At 38.7% G+C, this 21193-nt stretch overlaps 1 protein-coding gene across 15 annotated transcripts in view; it reads right to left on the bottom strand.

Annotated features, from left to right (window-relative positions):
• Ppfibp1 (PPFIA binding protein 1) overlaps window positions 1-21193 on the bottom strand; it is a 227915-nt gene that overhangs the window by 142370 nt on the left and 64352 nt on the right. For 13 of the 15 annotated variants that reach the window (XM_058576178.1, XM_058576186.1, XM_058576185.1 and 10 more), the window contains one exon: window positions 18899-18985. The gene's annotated coding sequence lies outside the window, so the exon portion shown is untranslated. The remainder of the gene's footprint in view (window positions 1-18898; window positions 18986-21193) is intronic. The other 2 variants (XM_058576181.1, XM_058576180.1) reach the window with 1 other exon arrangement.

Below are 21193 nucleotides of genomic sequence, written 5' to 3'. Positions count from 1 at the left end.
TTGCCTGAGGGTAAACCATCAGAAAATGAAAATGTCAATCAATTTCTAGAAATGCTACCCAGGCTTGAGAAAGTTGAACTTATTGAAGTGAGCAGAGAGCTGCCTCACTGCAGAGCAAGTGAAAGACCCAGTGGGGGTACCAGGTTGGACAGCATGGAGTCATTCTACCTGCTAGGAAGCAGTTGTGACCCCAGTGTCTAAGGAGATGAAGAATGAGAGAAGAGTAACAAGGAAGGAGCTGGGGAGGATATGTAAGGGAAATGCCAAGGAGCACTGAGGGAGATGAGAAGAAGGAAAGAAAGAGAAGGGCTGATATTTATGAAACAAACAAAGAAACTGTGTGTGTGTTTAATTATTAAGGAGTACTGAAAACTGCATTTACAGTTGGCATTGTCTTCATTTAAAAAATTAGGTTTCCATAAATGAGTAAATATTGACTCCACTGCTGCTGGTTACATGTATCTAACTCATGCGTGTTCTCTTGACAGATGATAAGCGAGGTGTGTGGCACTGCAGAGACTCCCTCAGTCTCAGCAGGGCAGCCAAAGGAGACTGACATATCTTCCATCACAGAAACCACATCCTGTCTGAACTTCCGGTCCATCTTTCACTGGCTCAGGACACGGCTCTTCGCTTCCCTACCTGGGAGAAAGCACCCTGAAAGGTCAACCAAGAGCCCCAGTCTGCTGGAGCCAAAGAAAAGATATTTCCTTAGAGGGAAGAAAATCAAACCTCAAGAATCCCTTGAATCACTACAACCTATAACCCCAGATTTTTAAATTTTTGCCCCTATTGAATAGTCCCCATAGTTTTATGTTTTGCCAATAAACAAAATAAATATTATCCACATCATCCTCTACTTCCATCATAACATATGGGCCTAGGCTAACAGTGCATATGTTGGGAGCTAGGGTTGTGGCTCAGTGGTAGAGTGCTTGCCTAGCATGTGTGAGGCACTGGGTTCGATTCTTAGCACGGCACACAAATAAATAAAATGAAGGTCCATTGACAACCAAAGAATTAAAAAAAAAAAAGGTGCATATGTTGTCTAGAAAACTGAAATTCATTCTCAGGATATTTTGGGTGTCATTATGCTTCCTAAACAGAAGGCATAATTTTTCTCTCTCCCACCATCCTTTCATACTACATTTGCCCCCATTTTATCTATTTTATTATTTCATACATTTTATCCTCTTTTTATCATTAACTCATTTTCCCACTGCCACAACGCAGCAGGACACCTATGAGATTCCCAAATGGCAGGATGGTTTTAGAGGAACTTCTAATTCTAGAGCAAGTGGCAATGGGCAGCAAGTCACTAGGGAATCAACAGTGTTTCAGACTCTCAAAAAGCACTTGTGTGCCAGGCATGGTGGCACATGCCTGGAATCCCAGAGGCTCTGGAGGCTGAAGCAGGAGGATCATGAGTTCAAAGCCAGCCTCAGCAATGGCAAATACAAAATAAGGCTGGGGAATGTGGCTCAGTGGTCAAGTGCCCCTGAGTTCAATCTCCGGTAACCTCCCCCAGCACCCCCAAAAAAGCAGTTGTGATGTTCCTAGAGCACCAGACTGGTCCTAGCATGTTGGTCAGTTCTAGCAAGTTGGCTGGCATAAGTGGCCTACACTTATGAAAGATGAGGGCTGGGAATGCTGCTTAACCACCCTAAGCCTGCCTTTCTTCATTCTTGAGGCAGATAGGGCCACAGACTTCACAGGATTCTTTGGAGAACGAATCAGACAAAGCAGGCACTTCATATATGCTATTGGTGGTGGTGGTGGTCATGTGCCTGAGGATCTCTCCATTAGTCTTGATTTAAGGAGTATCTAAGGGAGAGATTTGGAGTCAACTCTCCTTAAGCTATTTTTCTCATTGAAGCCATTTTACCAAGGTTAGATTTCTCTCAGCAGAACTTGATTTAACCAAGTACTCCCTCGATCCATTGTGAGGTTGTCTCTGAAATCCCTTTGCAAGTGTCATTAAAATTCCCTCTACCAGTCAACTTCTTTTAGGAAGCTTGACTCATTCTTCTCATTCTTCCTGTGTTGCCAATTCACCGTCATCTTCCTCACTCACCACAGGTTCCCCCAAAGGTCCTCCTCCTCCAGCTTCTATTACCACCCTGTGTGACCTTCAGAGTTCAAGTGAAAAGCATATGAGTGTTTATTCTCAAAGGCCTTCCTTTCCTCAATCCCAACCTCTCATTTCCTTCCTCCCTCCCTTCCCCAAACATTGAGCACATAGAAATGTCTGAAACCCTACTACCTTAACATACCAAAAAAGATGCCTAGATCTTTGGGCTCAAAGAGCTCTTTATTTAAGAGTTAAAGCCACGTAAACATATGACCATAAATGGTTGTATGTGAGAGTAGTCTGTAGGAGGCATACAGAGGATGCTGAAGGAAGAAATTCAGTACAGGAAGGGTGACTTTCAAGGTTTTCATACATGAGGCTCCCTAAGGTAGCAATATGGTAGTTAGAGGTAGAGGACTTTATGCTGCCAGATACATGGGAGTGGAGGTGAGATCATGCCTGGCTAATCACACATGTGAGAGACGTGTGGCTGATATGGCCCAGGAAAGACAACAGAAAGGGGATGAAAAAGATCAAAGAACAGGGCCCTTTGACCAATACAGTGCCTGCCCAAGGTCACACGAGTCTCTTCAAAGCCAGATTTGTCTTTTCCCCACCTATCTGAGAACTCTATCCCATGCCACCAGATCACTTCAATATACTCCTCCCCTTCCACCTTCTTGCTCTTTTACTTCACCAACACCTGCAGCCCCATCACCACACTTGTCCCTAATATTCATCCTTTCTATGTGCCTCATTCCCAAAGTGTGGCGTGTCACCACCTCTAGTCACATGCACAATGCCTGCCCTTCTCTTCTTCCACATCTGTTTTTAATCTCTACTCACCCAATTCCCCTAGAGGACACTCTCGCTTCTCATAGACCATCACACAAAATTACTGAGATTTCCTTCTCTTTTCCCAGAATGCCTGGGCAACTCATCATTCAAGTACTTGATCTAGGGTTACTGTAGACCAACAGTGGTCATTCTAGGTAAAGCTGGCTATATGCCCTTTCTTCTGGTCCCCACAGCATGACTTGTACTTTCCAATTCTCCTATAAATCTATTTTACCTAAAGACTGAAATCCAAACACAGTGCCTAGTCCACAGTAATCTGTCTCTCTGGCTCTATGTAATTCTTCAAAATGCTTTCAATACATCCTACAGCTCTCAATTTTTTTAAAACAATTCTTTATAAGTGAAACACAACAAATTTAAATTGAGTTGCTTTTCCTTACATCAAAAGTGATTGATGTCTAGAGTTAAGAGTAATGAGGAGAAAGGCTGAAGCAAGAGTTCAAAGCCAGCCTCAGCAGATTAGTGAGGGACTTTGCAACTTAGCAACACTAAATAAAATATTTAAATAAAAAGTGCTGGGGATGTGGTTCAGGAGGCTGAGAAAGGTGGATCGCGAGTTCAAAGCCAGTCTCAGCAAAAGTGAGGTGCTAAGCAACTTAGGGAGATCCTGTCTCTAAATAAAAAACAAAATAGGTCTGGAGATGTGGCTCATTGGTGGAGTGCCCCAGGGTTCAATTGCTGGTACAAAAAAAAAAAAGAAAAAGAAAAGAGAAAATGGCCATCAGAAGAAGATCAAATGATAGGATGAACTGCAGATTGAGAAGCCTATTGAGAACAAATGAATTTAAAACCTCATTTGCAAATTTAACAAATACACATATTCAACAAATATGCATGGAACTGTTACAGTGCTTTTGAATACGATAATAGGTCTAAAAGAAAGATGGAGTCTCCTGACCTCAGAGATCCTGCAACCAGAGTTTTGTTATTATTTTAGCTCTTTCTCTAGTAATTAAGTCAAGCTCTAAAAAAATTCAACCAAAATGAATCACTTTAAAACTGTCCAAACCAGGTACAGTGATATATGACTGTAATTCCAGCTCCTCCGGAGGCTAAGGCAGGAGGATCACAAGTTCAAAGCCAGCCTCAGCACCTTGTGAGACCCTGTCTCAAAAAAATAAAAAATGAGAAAGGATGGAGATATGACTCAAAGAGTGTCCAAAGTAAAAACTAAGTCATGTATAGATAGGTTAATACTGCATGATCTTATTCATATGTGGAAGCTAAAATATGCTGACCTCCCAAAAGAAGAAACTAGAGGAGTGACTGATTAGCACAGGAGTAGGAAGGGTAGGAGAAGGAAGGATAGAGGGAGGTTGTATAATCAGTATCAAAATACAGTCAGGAGGAAGGAGTTCTCTTGTCCTATAGCAGAGCAAGGTGACTATAGCTTACAAAAATTATATACTTTTTATAAATTATATCTATTTTATATAATTTACATATATATTACATATATTATATATAATATATTATATGTAAATTATGTATTTTACAAAAATTATATATGTGATATATAAAAAATATATAGTAGTTGTAGTTGGACACAATATGTTTATTTGTTTATTTGTTTATTTATTTTTATGTGGTGCTGAGAATCGAACCTAGTGCCTTGCACATACTAGGCGAGAGCTCTACCGCTGAGCTACAACCCCAACCCTCATTATATATTTTATAAAGAACAAGAACAAACAATGAAGAACTAGAATAGATGAGAGGACGTTGATGGTTCCCAAAACAAAACAAAACAAAATGATGTTTAAGGAGATGTAAATGCTAATTATCCTGACTTGAGCATTACTCATTATTTATATATGTATCAAATTACCACACTGTACCCCTTAATATGTATAATTATTATGTAATGTCAGTTAAAAATAACTGAGAGCCCAGCAAAGTTTCACACACCTCTTAATCCCAGCAGCTCCCGAGACAGAGGCAGGAGGATCCTGAAAAAAGCCAACCTCAGCAAAGCAAGGCGCTAAGCAACTGTTAGACCCTGTCTCTAATACAAAAAAATAAAAAATAAAAAAATAATTGGGCTGGGGACGTGGCTCAGTGGTTGAGTGCACTTGAGTTCAATCCCTGGTATGTATGTATGTATGTATGGATGGATGGATGGATGGATAGATAGATAGATATCAGATAGATAGATAGACAAACGAAATAGGAGCTGGGCATGGTTGCACACGCCTGTAATCCCAGTGGCTCAGGAGGCTGAGACAGGTGGATCGCGAGTTCAAAGCCAGTATCAGCAAAAGCGAGGTGCTAAGCAACTTAGGGAGATCCTGACTCTAAATAAAATACAAAATAGGTCTGGAGATGTGGCTCAGTGGTGGAGTGCCCCTGAGTTCAATCCTGGGTACAAAAAAAAAAAAAGGACTAAGGACGTGTCTCACTGGTTAAGAGCCCCAGGGTTTAATCCCCTGTACCAAAATAATAATGATGATAATAATTTCAAGAAGATTTCCTACACTGAATAAGAAGTCCTGTTCTTCAGTAAGACTTTTTACATATTTGTGTTTATTTTTCCATGTTGTATAAACCTGACAGGTATGAACCTGTCCCTATGATTTAACCTTTATTATAAAGTAAGCCTTAAATACCCCAGGGGGTTAAATGCCCCATATCAGAAAGAAAGACAAAATATTTTAAAATAGGAAACATTTCAGTACCTCCTTATTCATTTTAGTGTCAGATATATTATGAAGCTTAGTTGTGTGTCAAACAAAGTCCTATGCTTGGTGTCACACACATGGGGTGGGGGCTGCAACTGGAGGAGGCCAGTGCAAGTGTCAAAAAGACTGAGAGCTAATTGGAAGTGATCACTAAAAAAGAACTGCTTCACCATAATTTTCAGTCTCTCAAGAATGATGTAATTGCCAAGGACATGCTAATCAAATTAACCAATAAATTCTGGGATTCACTATCTCATGAGTAAAAAGTAAAATCATTCCTTCAAGTGAGAGGCTCAACCCTGAAGACCATCAGCTCAGCTGCTTGAATTACCTGGGTATTAACTTCAATATTCATAGTCTAGAATCCATAATGATACTATAATATGCCAGAATGAGCAAGGGAATTTATCAATCAAATGTAGCGGGTATTCAGAATTGGGATGGCTAATATAAATACATCATAATCTACCTGTGTCATGCCGATTTTTGCTTGGCAGAATCCCAGAGAAGAAAATGTAGCATTGAATCATATCTGCAAAATAGGTGCAAAATCTTTTTTCCAGACTTAAACAGATATGTGAATACATGGCTCAAGAATATGCACAGGACCTAATCTATACGGACACAAGAACTTCTAAAATCCTCTTTCAGAATAATGGAAAGAAAAATAAAGCAAATTATAAATTCATTCCTGGAAAGTGCTAAGAGCTTTACTTTGAGATTAAAGAACAGTTTTGTTTACTTAGGAGGAACTGTTGTTTCAAAAATAGAAGTCTTGAGTTGGGTATGTAACTAGTGGTAGAGCACTTTGCCTAGCATGAATGAGGCCCTGGGTTAGATCCCAGCACCACAAAAACAAGAAACAAAATATAAGTCTTCTCATTGTAAAAAAGCAAGTAAAGGAACTTTATAGCATGCAGGATAGTCTCTAATTTCAAGCTGAATGTGTAGGTTTTATACAGCATTGCCTGGAATCAATCTTTTCTACTATCTCCCCTAATACCCCAACAAATATAGTACAATGCTTTGCTTTCAAAGGTGAAAGAAAATCCTCATCAGATAACACTCACTGAATGAACCCATCACCAGCAGAATGAGTACAAAGACCTAAGTATAAACTCCCCAAAAGATTATTAGCGTAAATCAAGAAGTCTCCTTACTAAACAATTTCCTTTTTTCCCCTCAGCTTTCAAAGGAATTATATGGTTTTAATGCTTATTGGATTTCAATACAATAGGTCTGATAGAGAACTTGGTATATTCAAGTGGGGGTCTTCTTAGATTGTGGCTTTTAAAAGAAAATTTTAAATTTAAGTTTAAATTTTAAAATCTCATTACTGGTGAATTCTCTCAGTCTAGGAGAAATAAGAATGGCAATTTACCTAGCTTTTCTCATCCGCATCAATGAAGATTTATTATTTTAAATATACATTTCTATAGGACCAGAGCATATGCTCTCATTTACCCCTACTCCGACTTCCCTGTCTATTCCCTTACAAAGAACAATAAAATGCTTCAGACATCTTAGTGGTTAATATATGTCTAGATGTTCATTCTCAAGTTTCATTTTTATCAACTCTACTGCACTCTGTCTTTGAGGCCTAGATTTTTTCCTAGCAGTGGAAAGGAAATTTTTTTCTTCAATAAAGTGACTTCAGATATTGTTAGTACCATCTTGGAACAACCAACATAACTGATCCGCGTAAGGATCAAAACTGGGTGCCAAAGCCACTGGGCAAATGATTGTCAAGGGACAGTACATGCGCAAGATCCAAGAACTGTCCCACAGGTTACCTTCTAGTTCTAGAGGGGATTAGGCATCTTTACAATGGAGAGGTCTGATGAATAATAGCAGGTTAGGCAAGTGAGCAAACTTGGCCTAGCCAGTATCATACACCTTCTGAGCAAAGCAGTGCATTCTTGCTAAAAGTGTTTGATCTGAATCTAGTCATGAGGACACCAACAGTCAGATGAATTGAGGTTATAGGACGTTGCATCAGACAACTGTCTTAGACTTTTCAAACATGTTAATGTCATGTAACATAAGAAGAAGCACAAGAGGCAGGAAGACAACACATGTCATATCAGAGGTTAAAAAGACATGACAACTGATTACTATCTCTGATTTTTGACAGGATTTTGTTTTGTTTTGTTTTAAATTTCAGACCTAAGTCTTACAAGACAAGACTACAGGTAAAGGACATTTTTGCTATTATTGGTAAAATCTGAATGCCTGCTGAGCATTAGATAAGATCAAATGTTTATTAATAGATAAAATGACTGAATATTTATTGGGTGCAATAACATTATGGCTATATAAGAGAATGTGTTTTGTTCTTAGGAAATTTAGGATGAAGTATTTAAGGGTAAAGTGTCATGATACCTGAAACTTACTTCCAAGTAGTCCAGGAAAAAAATACAAACATGGAGAGAAAAATCAGAAAGCAAAGATGAGGAAAATATTACGAAAAGCTTCAGTAAGTAAAAGAATCCACATCTCTGCTATCAAAATGTATTTGCTCCACCTGTGTGACAATATTTTAGATACACATATTCAAAATATAAAAACATTTTATATTTAAAACATGAAGACATGGACATTAATTTGATTTCAAGTGATATAAATCGGGCAGTTCTTTAATATGGCTTCACTGATTCATTTTGGGACCTGCCTACCTTTGGATTCCTTGACTGTAAGGAATTTTCGGTCTCACGGATTAGTAAGTACTTATCTCTCAAGTCCTAACTGTAAAAAGGCAAAATGGTCCAGATGAGAGCAGACTAGCACCAAGACTGAAGGAGTTTATTTAGCTTTTGTTGAGATTTAAAAAGAACAATTTTTACCCAGTAGGGAGGCAAGTCCCCTGCCCTTTAAAATTATCATCAGTTTCAAAGCCTCAATGTCTTATGTCTACCTTGAAAAGCACTTACTATATACATTTTGTTTCTCACAAATCAGGAACAGCCCGACACTTATAATACTAATAATTCCTGCAAATTGTTTTGACATTTCCTTTTATTTTGAGCACTACTAGATTGTTGTGTTTCTTCCAACCTCAGGCATAGAGCCCCCAGATCCTGTACTGTCTACATTGGGGACTTGTGAGAGGGAGAGAGGGTACCCACTCTGTGCTGTGATCTTTAACAACAGTGTATGCTATGTACTTATTAAATGACTAAAGCTTCAGGTCCTCTCTTAAACATTCATATATACTGAACACTTTGCAAATAACTGAAAGTTGAGAGACTTACTGAATCTCATGTTTTGAATCCAGGTTAAAACCCAAGTTCTTATATAAGACTTCCTGGGCTTCAATCCCAAGCCCATCACTTATTGTTATGAATCTTGAGGAAGTTATGTAACCTCTCTGGGCTTTGTCCCCTCATCTATTAAACTGCAATACCAACAGCACTAACCTCAAAAGGTAAAAATGAGTATTTAGTAAAAGTATCTGGCACACAGGAAGTGCTTACAAATTCTAGCTGCTGCTGGTTGCTGCCCCATGATTCCTTTGTTGTAAAAATCTGCCAAAGCACCTAACAACTATAAATTCCAACAAAGTGCCAATAAATCTCTCTACAACTGGATCCTGTCACACTTCTCCAGTCTTATTTCATAATACCCATGCCTCATTGCTAACCCTCCAGAACCTTCATAGCACTAACTTCCTGTCTCCTCCTACCTCAGTGCCTTTGCTTTTGTGATTCCCTCTTCTAATTACTACCCTAACCATGCTACTTCTCCAGTCTGCGCTGCTATTCCTCTAACTCTCAAATGTATCATTCAAGGGTCAGGTTAAACTCAAGCCCCTCAGTAGATCACAGCAGGTTGGAATTAATTTCACCCTCTTTGTGCCACCACAGCATTACTTTTATGTGTGCCAGTGTAGATTTTATAGTGGTCTTAAAAAAAATGTACATCAACATCTTTCTATCCCATTAGAAAAGCCCCTATGTTCTGCTTATCTTTGCATGATCCAAAGCCCCTGTCCAGTTGTTTGTACATAGAATCTCCACAATAAATATTTGGTGAAATGCAAAGTTAATCTGCAGGAAATAATTTAAACAGATAATATCTAAAATGGAATGTTACTTCCTCTCATAACAGTTAACTTGCTCCTACTCATTACACTAGTCTCTAGATGTTTATTGGAGCAGATGGAGGTAGCATAGTGTAGATGTTTCCTGGGTAGAAGAGCGCAGTTTTGTACAATAGACAAAGCTAGCTAATAAAAGAATAACCATATATTCCTAACTGCCAGAGCAAAAACTAGTATGTGATCCTCTCTTTTGAATTTAAAAGGCTATGCAGAGTCCAGAAGTCCTAAAAGGCAGACTTTGAAAAGTGTACAAGTCCAGCTTGGCTTGAGCAAAAGGTATATTTCAGTGCAATGCTAAGAAACAAGAGTCTGTAGTGGAAGGATGAAGCCAGATAATTAAGGAATTTTTAATTTAACCTGGGCCAGGGTAGAGGCAAAATCAAGAGACTGGGATGCCTGAATCTGTGTTCTAGAGAGAATTTTCTAAAAACAGCAGTATTAGGACAGGACTGGAGTACATTAAAGTTGGCAGCCAGAACGTCAGAGGAAAAACCCTGCCAATCAGGTTCCATGGCAAGATGGAAGGAGGAGTCAGATGCAGTCCTGGCCCAAAAGTAGTTTTCTCCATACAGAATCATTTTCTCAATATGGTTGATGGTACTTCTCTATTCCACTCAGGCCCAGCTGTGGTACCCTCAAAATACAACAGCTCTAAGACACTACTATTTCTGATCTTTGGTATTGTCCAAAGCCTGGTAGTATTGCTAATTACCATTTGTACAACAACAAATAATAATTTATTGGTCAAATTCTCCTTGACTGTCTTCACTTATGTGAGTCCATTAAAAAATGTACTTGGGACATTAATTGGTTTAGCTATACCAGCTTGTAACTCCTTTTTGCCTTCAATGATTGATTTTCTACATGAACTGTAGAGTTAGATGGAGGAGGTTTCCTGACACACTAACTGGAATCACTTTACTTATACAGTCAATATTTATGGATTTGCCTGCTTGCTAAAATTTATTTACAATCCCCAGTTCACACTACAAAGGTGTTTTCATGGTCACTCACAGACATACATGGAGTTTCTCACACATGTTCCCAGTTGAGGTAGAACAACACAATGCTCAGTCTTCATATTCTATGTGTCCTTTTCACAGTCTATTATCCTGTGTCATGTTTTTCACATTTTTGAGTTTTTTTGTTGAAACTTTTGCTGTTTAAAACAGCCTTCAAGCATAGTACTCAAATGCTATCCAATGTTCCTAGGGCAAGGCTGCCCTGTACCTCAGGGACAAAATACATGTTAGACAAACTTCATTCAGGCATGCACTGTATAGTGCAGGTGGCCATGAGGTCCATGTTAATGATTCAATAGTTAAATATGAGTGTCTAAACAGAAACACCCATAAAACAAGGTTATGTATTGATGAGTTAACAAACACATGACCTGAGGTGGGCAGGACTAACTCTATACTTCCCCTAAGAGAAGTACTCTGTAATTCAGGGTTCATAGTGACTTTATGGACCAAAACTACCATACAAACACACACACACACACACACACACACACACCAGCAGCATCTGATTACACCTAGGGAAAGACAACAAAAACCCAGTCATGTACACTGGTTTCTTTGTTTATTTTGTTTTGTTTTCAGCTCTACATTCTGAGGATTTCAATAGCGCCACAAAGTAAGGAAACAAAAATCACCCACTGGAACCTGTAACATTTTGGTGGAACTAGTTGGTATCCTCTGTCCCTCTGGTTTTGCAGAGCTGGCTACTCTCCTGGCTACCAAGGAAAGGAGGGAAAAGGAGTCCAACAAGCCAGTGGGTATTGTGGGTCAGGGAAGGCCTCTGCTGTTCTCTCTTGTAAGACCACTGTGGCTATTTTGTCTTTGAGACTTGATTTTTTAACTACCTCAATCACACAGGTGCTCCAATCTAGGCCTTGACAAGACCAATGCAGACAACTGCAGAGATCCAGCTTGACATGACTTCAGCTATCTTGGTAATAAGTGCCATTTTGTCCACTGGGTGACCCTGGCACACAGAGCAAACCCTATAAACAGTCATGAAGATGGTCACCTGGGGACTTTGGATCAGCCATTAATAACTCGACTATTTTTCTAAAAGATATTTTTTTAGTTGTAGATGGACATAATACTTTTTAAAATCTATTTACTTTTATGTGGTGCTGAGGATTGAACCCAGTGCCTCATACATGGTAGACTAGTTCCCTACCACTGAGCTACAACCCCAGCCCTAGACTGTTTTTTAGTTGACACTGGAAATATCAGTAATTGTTTGGGTTTTCTGTTGGTTTTGTTTTGTTTTTTGTTTTTTTTGACAAAGCCCAGATACATTCTGCTTGGCCACAAGCTACCTTTTTCTAGTTTAGCATAAAAACCCCTTCTCAAGTTGCTGGGATCCTCCTATCTTGCTGCCTCCCAAGACATATTTCTATCCCTAAGTCCCTAATAAATTGCATTTTGTGTAATCCCGGATTTGTCTGTTTCTTTCTTCATACTCTTGGCATTTTCTGCCCTTGGCGGCTAGTTCTCATGTACTAGATTTTCCTGGAACAAGCATGAAAATCCTAAGGTCCCATTTTGTAAGCGAATAACTTATTCTGTAATTTCTAAAAATATATAAAGAATAAGACAACTTAAACTCTACCAAACCATCCAAAACATTTGAGAATGCCTCAGAGTTTATATTTCCCTTAATAAAAGCTAACCTCAAGCAAGAAACCACTTCCAGATGTCAGGACATAGGAAGCTGCTTCCTTGCTTGAGGAATCCCACACATACAACACCAAAGCATTAGTGGAAAGTTCCATCCTACGTCTTCTTAACTCTCCCCCAAGGCTGAGATAATGTCTATTTGTTGAACAAAATAGTCATCCAAATACAAAACTGTCTAAAAAACTTCCAAGCAAGTTGAGACCAAGGCAAAGAAGAGAAACAACTAATTAGAAATCAAGGGCAAGAAAAATTAGATCCAAAATAAATATAGGACAAAAATGCCCTCTAAAATCTCTAAATATCACAGAATCAAATGACCAAAGTATCTAAAATCAAGCACATAATTACCACTACAAAGGCAAAGAAATGAAGTATAAAACAAACACAAACGAGAAAAGCTGATGGTACAATGACAATTCATGCTTTTACAAACTAGTTCAAGGTAGGAGTGCCAGGAAGCTGTCAAGGCTACTTCAACCCAAAAGCTGCCATAATTTCTACAGAGAAGACATGTTACGTTTTCCCTAGAGACCAGAGGGATAATGCTACAAAGGCTGTAAACTGCCATATCCTTAATTTAACTCTCCTCTTGGCTGAAGAAACTCTGTAATGTGATTTGACCAAGAGAAGATTGCATGACGATACTAAAGGACCACTGAGTGCTCCCAGGGGACCCAAATTCATTTCTTTACTTAAGATGCACAGAGCCTTGAGTTACTCCTAAATAATGGATTTAAGAACTATTAAAATCCTTTCCCCACTTCTCTTCTCTGGAAGCAATGGAGGGCCTTGGCTCATGGAAGCTCTGGTGTCAGAACCTAGGTCTTCCAAAAATGCAATAATATTAAACCACAAATCCACTTAGTAAAACAAAATTCCCTTAGACTCTCCCCTTTCTCAAAAACTATTTATAGACTTACAACTAGAAACCATGCACAAAGATACTAAGGTCTCCTAATTAAATGTATAACTGCATGGTGACATGAAAGAAAGAAAAAAAACACCACCTCTCCAGTTATACAGCCCGTATGTGCACCCATACATCACACACCTGATTATCTGCCAAACATATAAACTGTTTCTGTTTCTTCCTATTCCTCTCTCTGTTCCACTTACACTCTAGCATCTTTGTCTTACAGAGAAAAAAAAACAAATCAAAGTCCCTGAATGTCAATTTCTGAATAAGTTAAAAATCATAAGACTGTCATAGCCTTGGCAAGATGAGCAAATGTACTAGCAACTCTCAAACTCCATCCATACCCTCAGTCAAAAGCATTTGATTATAAAGATGTTCCTAGATATTTGGTAGAAGAGATCACTAGAGGGAGAAAAGGGGAAAGGAAAACCTTTTGTGAGTTAGAATGATGAAAAAATTCATTTACACATTGTCTCAAGCTATAAAGAAAAAAGTAAACACAAGACAAACCTCCTTGTATGACACAATTTCAAATAAGACTGCCATCTCAGAGCAACACAGGTTGAGTATCCTTTATCCTGAACATTAAGATCAGATGAATTTCAGATTTTTAAGCTTTTAGGATTTTGGAATATTTGCGTAGACTTTACCAATTCTGCATCCCTAGTCTGAAAATGCAAAATCTAAAATGCTCCAAAATTAAAAATGTGAGGACTGGGGTTGGGGCTCAGTGGTAGAGCACTTGCCGCACAAGTGTGAGGCCCTGGATTCGATCCATCTACAACTAAATATATTTTGTATCCATCTACAACTAAATATATTTTTTAAAAAAATCAAAATGTGAAAGTACCATGCTCAAAATATTTTGGGTATTGGAATATTTTGGATTTCAGATTGAGAATGTTCAGCCTGTATTTGCAGAAATTTTTGTACAAAATGCTTAATATAAAGAACGTTTGGCCCACAAAAGATAGAAAATTCAAGCCCATGTAATAATTAAAGTAATAAAGACTGCAATAGAGAAAAGAGCACAAATGGACAGAGCTATGGCAGGTGCTTTTCCTTGAAAATGATATTATCATATCATCTTCGTAGCCAGGGGCTATGATGCCTGCCTACAAGGTGGGCCTGAGTGAGGCACTAACTACACAATCCCACAACCTTCCTCAGCCTAGTGAAGACCAGGCAGGGATAAAGCAAGACAAGCTCTCCACCTCATTCCTGTGCATGGGTCCATCCAGCCTCAAAAGCGGGGCCAAGGAAGCTTTCGCCATCATCAGCACATGCTCCAAGGTAGATGATATTTCATCTTTTTGCCAGTTGCTAGAACACCTGAACAATGACAGTACAAAGATTCTGAAGTTTTTTGTTTAATTGCTTTCCTAAATGATTGTTCCTGCTATCAGGAACATTTCTATTTCATGAAAATACCTCTGTATGAAAGAAAATAAAGTTCAGAACTTAAAAGTAATTAAGTGAGAACACTATTATTTATTTTTATTTTATTAATTCCACTAATCTAATATTTAACTTAAATTCTAAATTTTAAGTATTGCTTTTTAATAAATATTTTCTTTAACATCTAAATAACAAAACGAACCCAACTTTTATTTGGGAGATTCTTGACTGTAATGACAGTATGGGGACTGAGAATTTAAATACAGAGTCCTAATGTAGCTTTCATAATCTAAATATTCCATGTCCATATGCAATATCTTATATATGTATGTACATATTTCAAACAGAAACATATGTGCATTTTAATGAATTGATTGTGTGTTAGAGCTGATTAAAGTAAATATCAGTGTGAAAATGAATTTGCATATACTCAGAGCCTTCAGAAAGTCTTAACTATATGGTTATATGGTTTTCTATCTGCTTGTGGAAACTATTTTGTAAACTTAGGTCCTATCTTAATACTACTTCTCCTACTGTCATAAGTACCACAATCTAGTGTCACAAGAACTTCTGATATAGGACAGACCTGTGAAAGAATCCAGCATCTAGAAAAATATAAATACCTCCCAAATTAGAGATTACATTTGGGGGATTCACAGAATCTGCCTCTGCTTCAAAGTCTCAACCCAAACCAATGTCTTTATTTTACAGATGAGGAAATGACACCCAGCAAGTTTAAATAATGACAGTAGGGAAGCCAGAACTAGAAAATCAGAGTCTTGGGTCAATGTTCTCTTTGACTTAAGTATCTCTACAAATCTGCTTTTTAAAACATCGGGTTATTCGTTTGTTAGCTGACAGTCTCACTGAGGACAAACTCAATCTTCATCTACACACCACAGTCGCAGGACTGGTCCAGACCTTACCCACAGTGGTCTCAAGAGGTCACCAAGCACAGTCAACTGGAACTAGGACGTACACTCTGAAGTTGCCATGGTCTTCAGAGTCAGCCACCCACAGAGCCTCACCAAGCACCTTTATCCATTAGGACACTCATATACAGAATGCCAGCATGAGTTAGAGGAATATAATGCATAAAATTAAATTTTTCCTTTGTGCAAAATAGCCCTACTTTCTTGTTGATTCTCAGCCCCACTGGCTTCTTCTTGAACTAACCAAGCAAAGCAGACAAACAAGAGCATCTGCACTGGCTCACCCTGCGGAAGGATACGCCAAGGACAACACGTTTCCTTCATCCTTCCTCCAAGTTTCATTTTAAGGTAAGGCAAGTAGAAAAATATATTAGTTAGCATTCACCATACATAAGAAGAAAAGAGTCTCATATTTTTTAAAAAGTATCTGAAAATTCTTATAAAGCACCATACAGAGTCATACAGATATTAGAAATAAGAGTGGGAAAAATACTAAAAATGATGACTGTGATTTTAATGCTATTGCTATGTGCCCAGAGACACGCTGCTGACACCTTTGCAATAAGTTGTCACAGCAAATTCATGATACTTACAGGTGGGCATATTAACAGTCACATTTTACAGATGAGGAAGCCAAACTTGAGAGGTCATAGGACAAGAAGATGAAAGAGCTGGGGCTTGAAGGTAGAACAATCTCACAGCAGAGTCCCTATATTCACATCCCCCATTTGTTTAAAAAAATACATTTTTCCCCATTCAATAATTTTGCTATGTTTATGCTCAACTAAAGATTTAGATTATAGGGACTATTTTGTCAAAGCTTCCTTAAAACAAAAGTAATGAATTTGTACAGGAAACACCTTGGGAGCTCCTTCTGAGCTCCAGCCTGCCTGACCAAATCTATTTTTATTTCTCTGTTCATCTCTTTAGATTTACCAGGTCTCATTAAGTTGAGTCTTCTCCTGGGTTGTCACTTTCCCAGGTTCTTGATCTTGTTTGCAGAAGTCCTGATAATTTCTAAGGTGATCCAGACACATCAGTCTTCAGAATCTCTTTTCTCTTCCCCTTTGTAATTCCTTCCTATACCACGGACCCAAAACCCTTCTCTGCCAAGGGAACACCCTCACCAAATTATTCAGATACCTGGCCACATCCCCAAATAACCTATGAAAATATCTTCATCCGTTACTGATGAGTGAGCATGCTTAGAACATGCCCTCGAAGCAGGCAATTCAGTTGGCTCTATCTAAAATCAGCTCCTCTGCTTTCAGAGAAGTCTATTCCAACATCATTCCAGAAGGCTGCTGAACCTAAATTATTGGGTAGTCCCTAAACAAACCATCACCAAAGATACACACAAAATATTTGTAGGAGCCCTATGAGTAACATCATCACCAAAAGATACACACAAAATATTTGTAGGAGCCCTATGAGTAACATCATCACCAAAAGATACACACAAAATATTTGTAGGAGCCCTATGAGTAACATGTTCAACCAGATACTACCTAAATGTCCAGCAACCATAAAACAGACACATAATACCATTAAACAAGAGGAATTAAAAAAAATAAATAAACTAAGTGCAATATTGTGGATAAGCTGCTCAAACATAATAAGCAAAATAAACCAGACATGAAAGAATATATACTGTATGATATATTTATAGCTCCACAAATTTTTTTTTAAATAGGCAAACTAGCCAGGCCTGGTGGTACACACCTATAAACCCAGTAATTTAGGAGGCCAGGGCAGAAGGATTATAAGCTCAAAGCCAGCCTCAGCAACTTAGCAAGACTTTGTCTTGAAATAAAAAATACAAAGGGCTAGGCAGGTATATCTCAGTGGTAGGTTCAACTCCAAGTACCAAAACAACACCAGGCAAAACTAACCAAAAGCAGAATAATGGTTACTCTTGAACAGGAAGAAAAGGGGACTCTAGAGTACTGCAAAGGTTCAGTTAGTTGAGTTGCAATTACACAGGTGTGTCCACTTAGTGACAACTGCTCCATCAAGCTATCCAGTTATGATGTACCCATTTTCTTCCATGTGTAAGACACTTGGATAAAAAAATCCATGGAAGGAGACCTTGAGAGTGAGCATCAGGCCTATCCACACAGTTGGCTTAAAAATAATTGTTTCCTGCTAAATTAATCTAATCTAATAAGTTCACAGAGGAAATCCTTGAAGAAGCTAGAACTCGACAGCAGATCTCTTAACTCTCCATCTAGGTATTCAAGCTACCTCTCAAACATGGAAATGTTTCTCTAACTTCCTTCTTGGTTGTTACCACAGCTAAATATTAGAAGGATTGATTCCTGTTCTTATTAAGAATACAACCCAAGGCCAGGTACAAGATGCCGCTTCCTGGAAGACTGAGGCAGGAGAATTACAAGTTCAAGGCCAATCTAGGTAATTTAGAAAGATCCTGTAGACCCCATCTCAAAATAAAAAGGGCTAGAGATGTAGCTCTATGGTAGAGTGCTTGACTAGCATGCTCAAAGCCCTGGGTTAGATTCCCAGCACCAAGAAAGAAAAAAAAAAAAAAAAAGAACACAACCCAAAACGCTTCTACTAACACCCATGCCAGGAAGAGCACTGACACTATTGAGTTCACACAGCACTGTGTACACATCTACCATCTGAATGACTGAGGACATGCTCCCTACCTCTCTCTGGCCCTCAATATCCTCATCTAGATTTTTGAAATATTAACTTCCACTCTGCAAGGCTGTCATGAGGATAAGGTCAGAATGTCAAAGCACCTATCAAATATTTAGAAAAAGTATTTGCAGAATGAATACTGACTTGAATTAATCAATGCTTATCTCTTGGCGGAAGCTCAATAAACTGCAGTTATGACCATTAAAAGGAATAAGCGTCTGTAAAAACTACCATCTCATTTTCTCAGCCTATCAGGTCATTAATGGGTCAAAAATTCTCAGTGGCTTAAATGAGGCACTGAAATTGTCTGAGGTACAGAGCAATAAAGAACCTAAGAACAAAGAGGCTCATGCCTTTTATATGCTACCAGGTCTGCGTTTTCTTTATCAGTGCCAAATAAAGATTTGTTCACTGGGTGCCACAACATGTCCAAACCCTTTAAAATTTTAAAGTTCTAAAACAGACAGGTAGGCCATACAATTTCAAGATAAAATGAGCAGACTGACTATAGCCAAGTACCGCTACTGCTGCGAAGAAATTTACACTCTAAAGATGTCAGATATGAATGGTGAGGAGTGAGTTTACTTACATTTTTAAAAAACAGGTTTAATACTGACTTTTTTCAGCTCTTCAAATCTCGCACGTCCTTAGCAAACTGATCCATACAAGTTCTGTACTGAAAAAAAATAAAAATAAAAAATGGCAAATCAAAACTAATTCCAAATTATAACACACCAGGGGGGAAAAAAAGTATAGATGGCTATTATTGAACAAACCAAGTAACACAGGTATAATTCAAAACAAGAAAATATGTATTAAGGACTGACCTCTATCTACCCATCCTCTCCCTTCCTCTTCCTTCTCCCCATCCAGCATCCCTGCTCTTTCTCCTTCCTTCTCTTCCTTCCTTCTCTTCCTTCTTTAGTTATTGAACAGCTTCAATTGTTCCTTGAAAACTGATATTCTGCTAAAACCATCATCAAGTTACCTAGCATATGGTACATACTCTATGACTATCTGTTGAGTAAAGTAATCATGTTTTTAGAATAGTCATCCCATGGAATCTGCAAGGGATTGGTTCCAGGATCCCCTCAGATACCAAACTCCAAGGATGCTCCAGTTCCTATGTAAAATGTCACAGTATATGTGTAGACTCTGTGTATACCTTCCCAAATACTTTAGGTCACCTTCAGATTACCTACAACACCTAATATAATGTAAATGCCATGTAAATAGTAGTTAAGAGTGAAAGGAAGGCGAGGAAAGCCAGACAGAAGGCAAGAAATGAAAGAGAAGAGATACACACAAGAGGTTTGGGGTTCAGGACTTTTAAGGAGCAAGCTCAGGGATTAGAGCCAGAGGGGTCCTAATTCGGGTAGTTAAGGGTGGGGTTGGTATGAGGGAGTGGTGAGCCTTTCTCAGAAATGACCTTGGGCAGGAAAGCAAAATTTTTCTTAAAATGGCTGCTGTCGCTTAAGGTGGCCGTCCAGATGCTAAGCAAGGACCTTACAAAGAGAATAATGACAAGGAAAAAAGTCTGCACATGTTCACTACAGACGCAACTCTTCTTCCTGAATATTTTTAATGTGCAGTTGGTTGAATTTGCAATTTGGAAACCACAGGTATAAAAAGTCAAGTACATTTAGTTGTTAAGCTAAAAAAAAAAAAAGAAAAAAAGAAATGTTTGCAATTCATTTATTATTTTGTCTTCCAAGAAGAATAGTACAAAGGCAATGCACAGAAACAAATATACTGTTTTTCAGAAATGCATTTCTGATTCCCTTATCTCTTAAATAACTCATGTAGGGAAAAAAATCCCCGCATTAGTGTATACGGGTGAAAGGATAAAAGAAACTGAAGTTAAAATGTAAAGGACCAGGCTGTGTAAAGCTTCTAAGCTGCAAAGCCTGAGTTAAAATGTAAAGGACCAGGTATTGTTAAGTTTTTAAGCTACACTCAAAGCCTGAAATTCCTGAGGCAGTTAAGACAATACCCGGTACTGCCCATTAGATATGTGACAAAATCCCCCCAACCACTTAGTTGTTTAACAACCTGGACCCAGTGCAGCTCAGCATGTGGGCACCTCAGGGCCTAAACCAATCAGTTTAAATGTGTACCCCGCTTTAGGACTGACCTATCACCCCCACCCGATCTGTTCCCGCCAGTGAATGTGCTAATCATGTTTGAGAGTTGTTGTTCGATTTTCCCACGCCTCATGATGATTTGCTCTGATGTATGCAAAGCCCCCGCCCTCCCCAAAAAGTGTACTTAAGCACTGCTTAACCCCTGCTCGGGGCTCTGGGCCGCTCTCCCTTCTTGGGTGAGCACGGAGCACCAGCGCGCTGGATCCGCAATAAACCCCCTTTTGCTGTTGCATGAGTCAGTCTCTTGGTGGTCTCTTCCTCCGTCATTCGCCGGTCCCTTACAACGGGCACATATATCCCTATGATGATATAGATAATTTGGTGGAAAAGAATATTTAAGAACAGTAAATGTTCCTTTTTAGGTGCTTACTCTTCAAAATTCTCTTAACTACCTCCATCCAAATGAGAAAGTAAGGTTTCTTCAAGTTAAATACAAGAGATAATGCACACATGCATTTTTTTAAAGAACAAGGGCCAGTCCTAGATAATGTTATGACACAAGAATGTGACTGCTTCCTTCTGCTAAGGGATAGAATAGAGGATCCAATGACCCCAGATTTTGAATCCAGCAGGGAAACAAAAGGGTCAGATCCAAGGCTGCAACAACACAATGGATATCCTTCCAACAACATTCCCTTCCCTTCCCTTTCCCTCCTTTCTCCCTTCTCTCTCTCTCTCTCTACCCCCACCAAAAAAAAGAATTTCAAAAGAGAAAGAGAAGCAGGTGGGCTGGGTCTGTA

The sequence above is a fragment of the Marmota monax genome, unplaced genomic scaffold (genome assembly GCF_021218885.2).
Source record: "Marmota monax isolate L192 unplaced genomic scaffold, Marmota_monax_Labrador192_F-V1.1 WCK01_AAM20220418_F8-fsc00012, whole genome shotgun sequence".
NCBI classification, from domain to species: domain Eukaryota; kingdom Metazoa; phylum Chordata; class Mammalia; order Rodentia; family Sciuridae; genus Marmota; species Marmota monax.
This window is presented reverse-complemented; position numbering and strand designations above follow the sequence as displayed.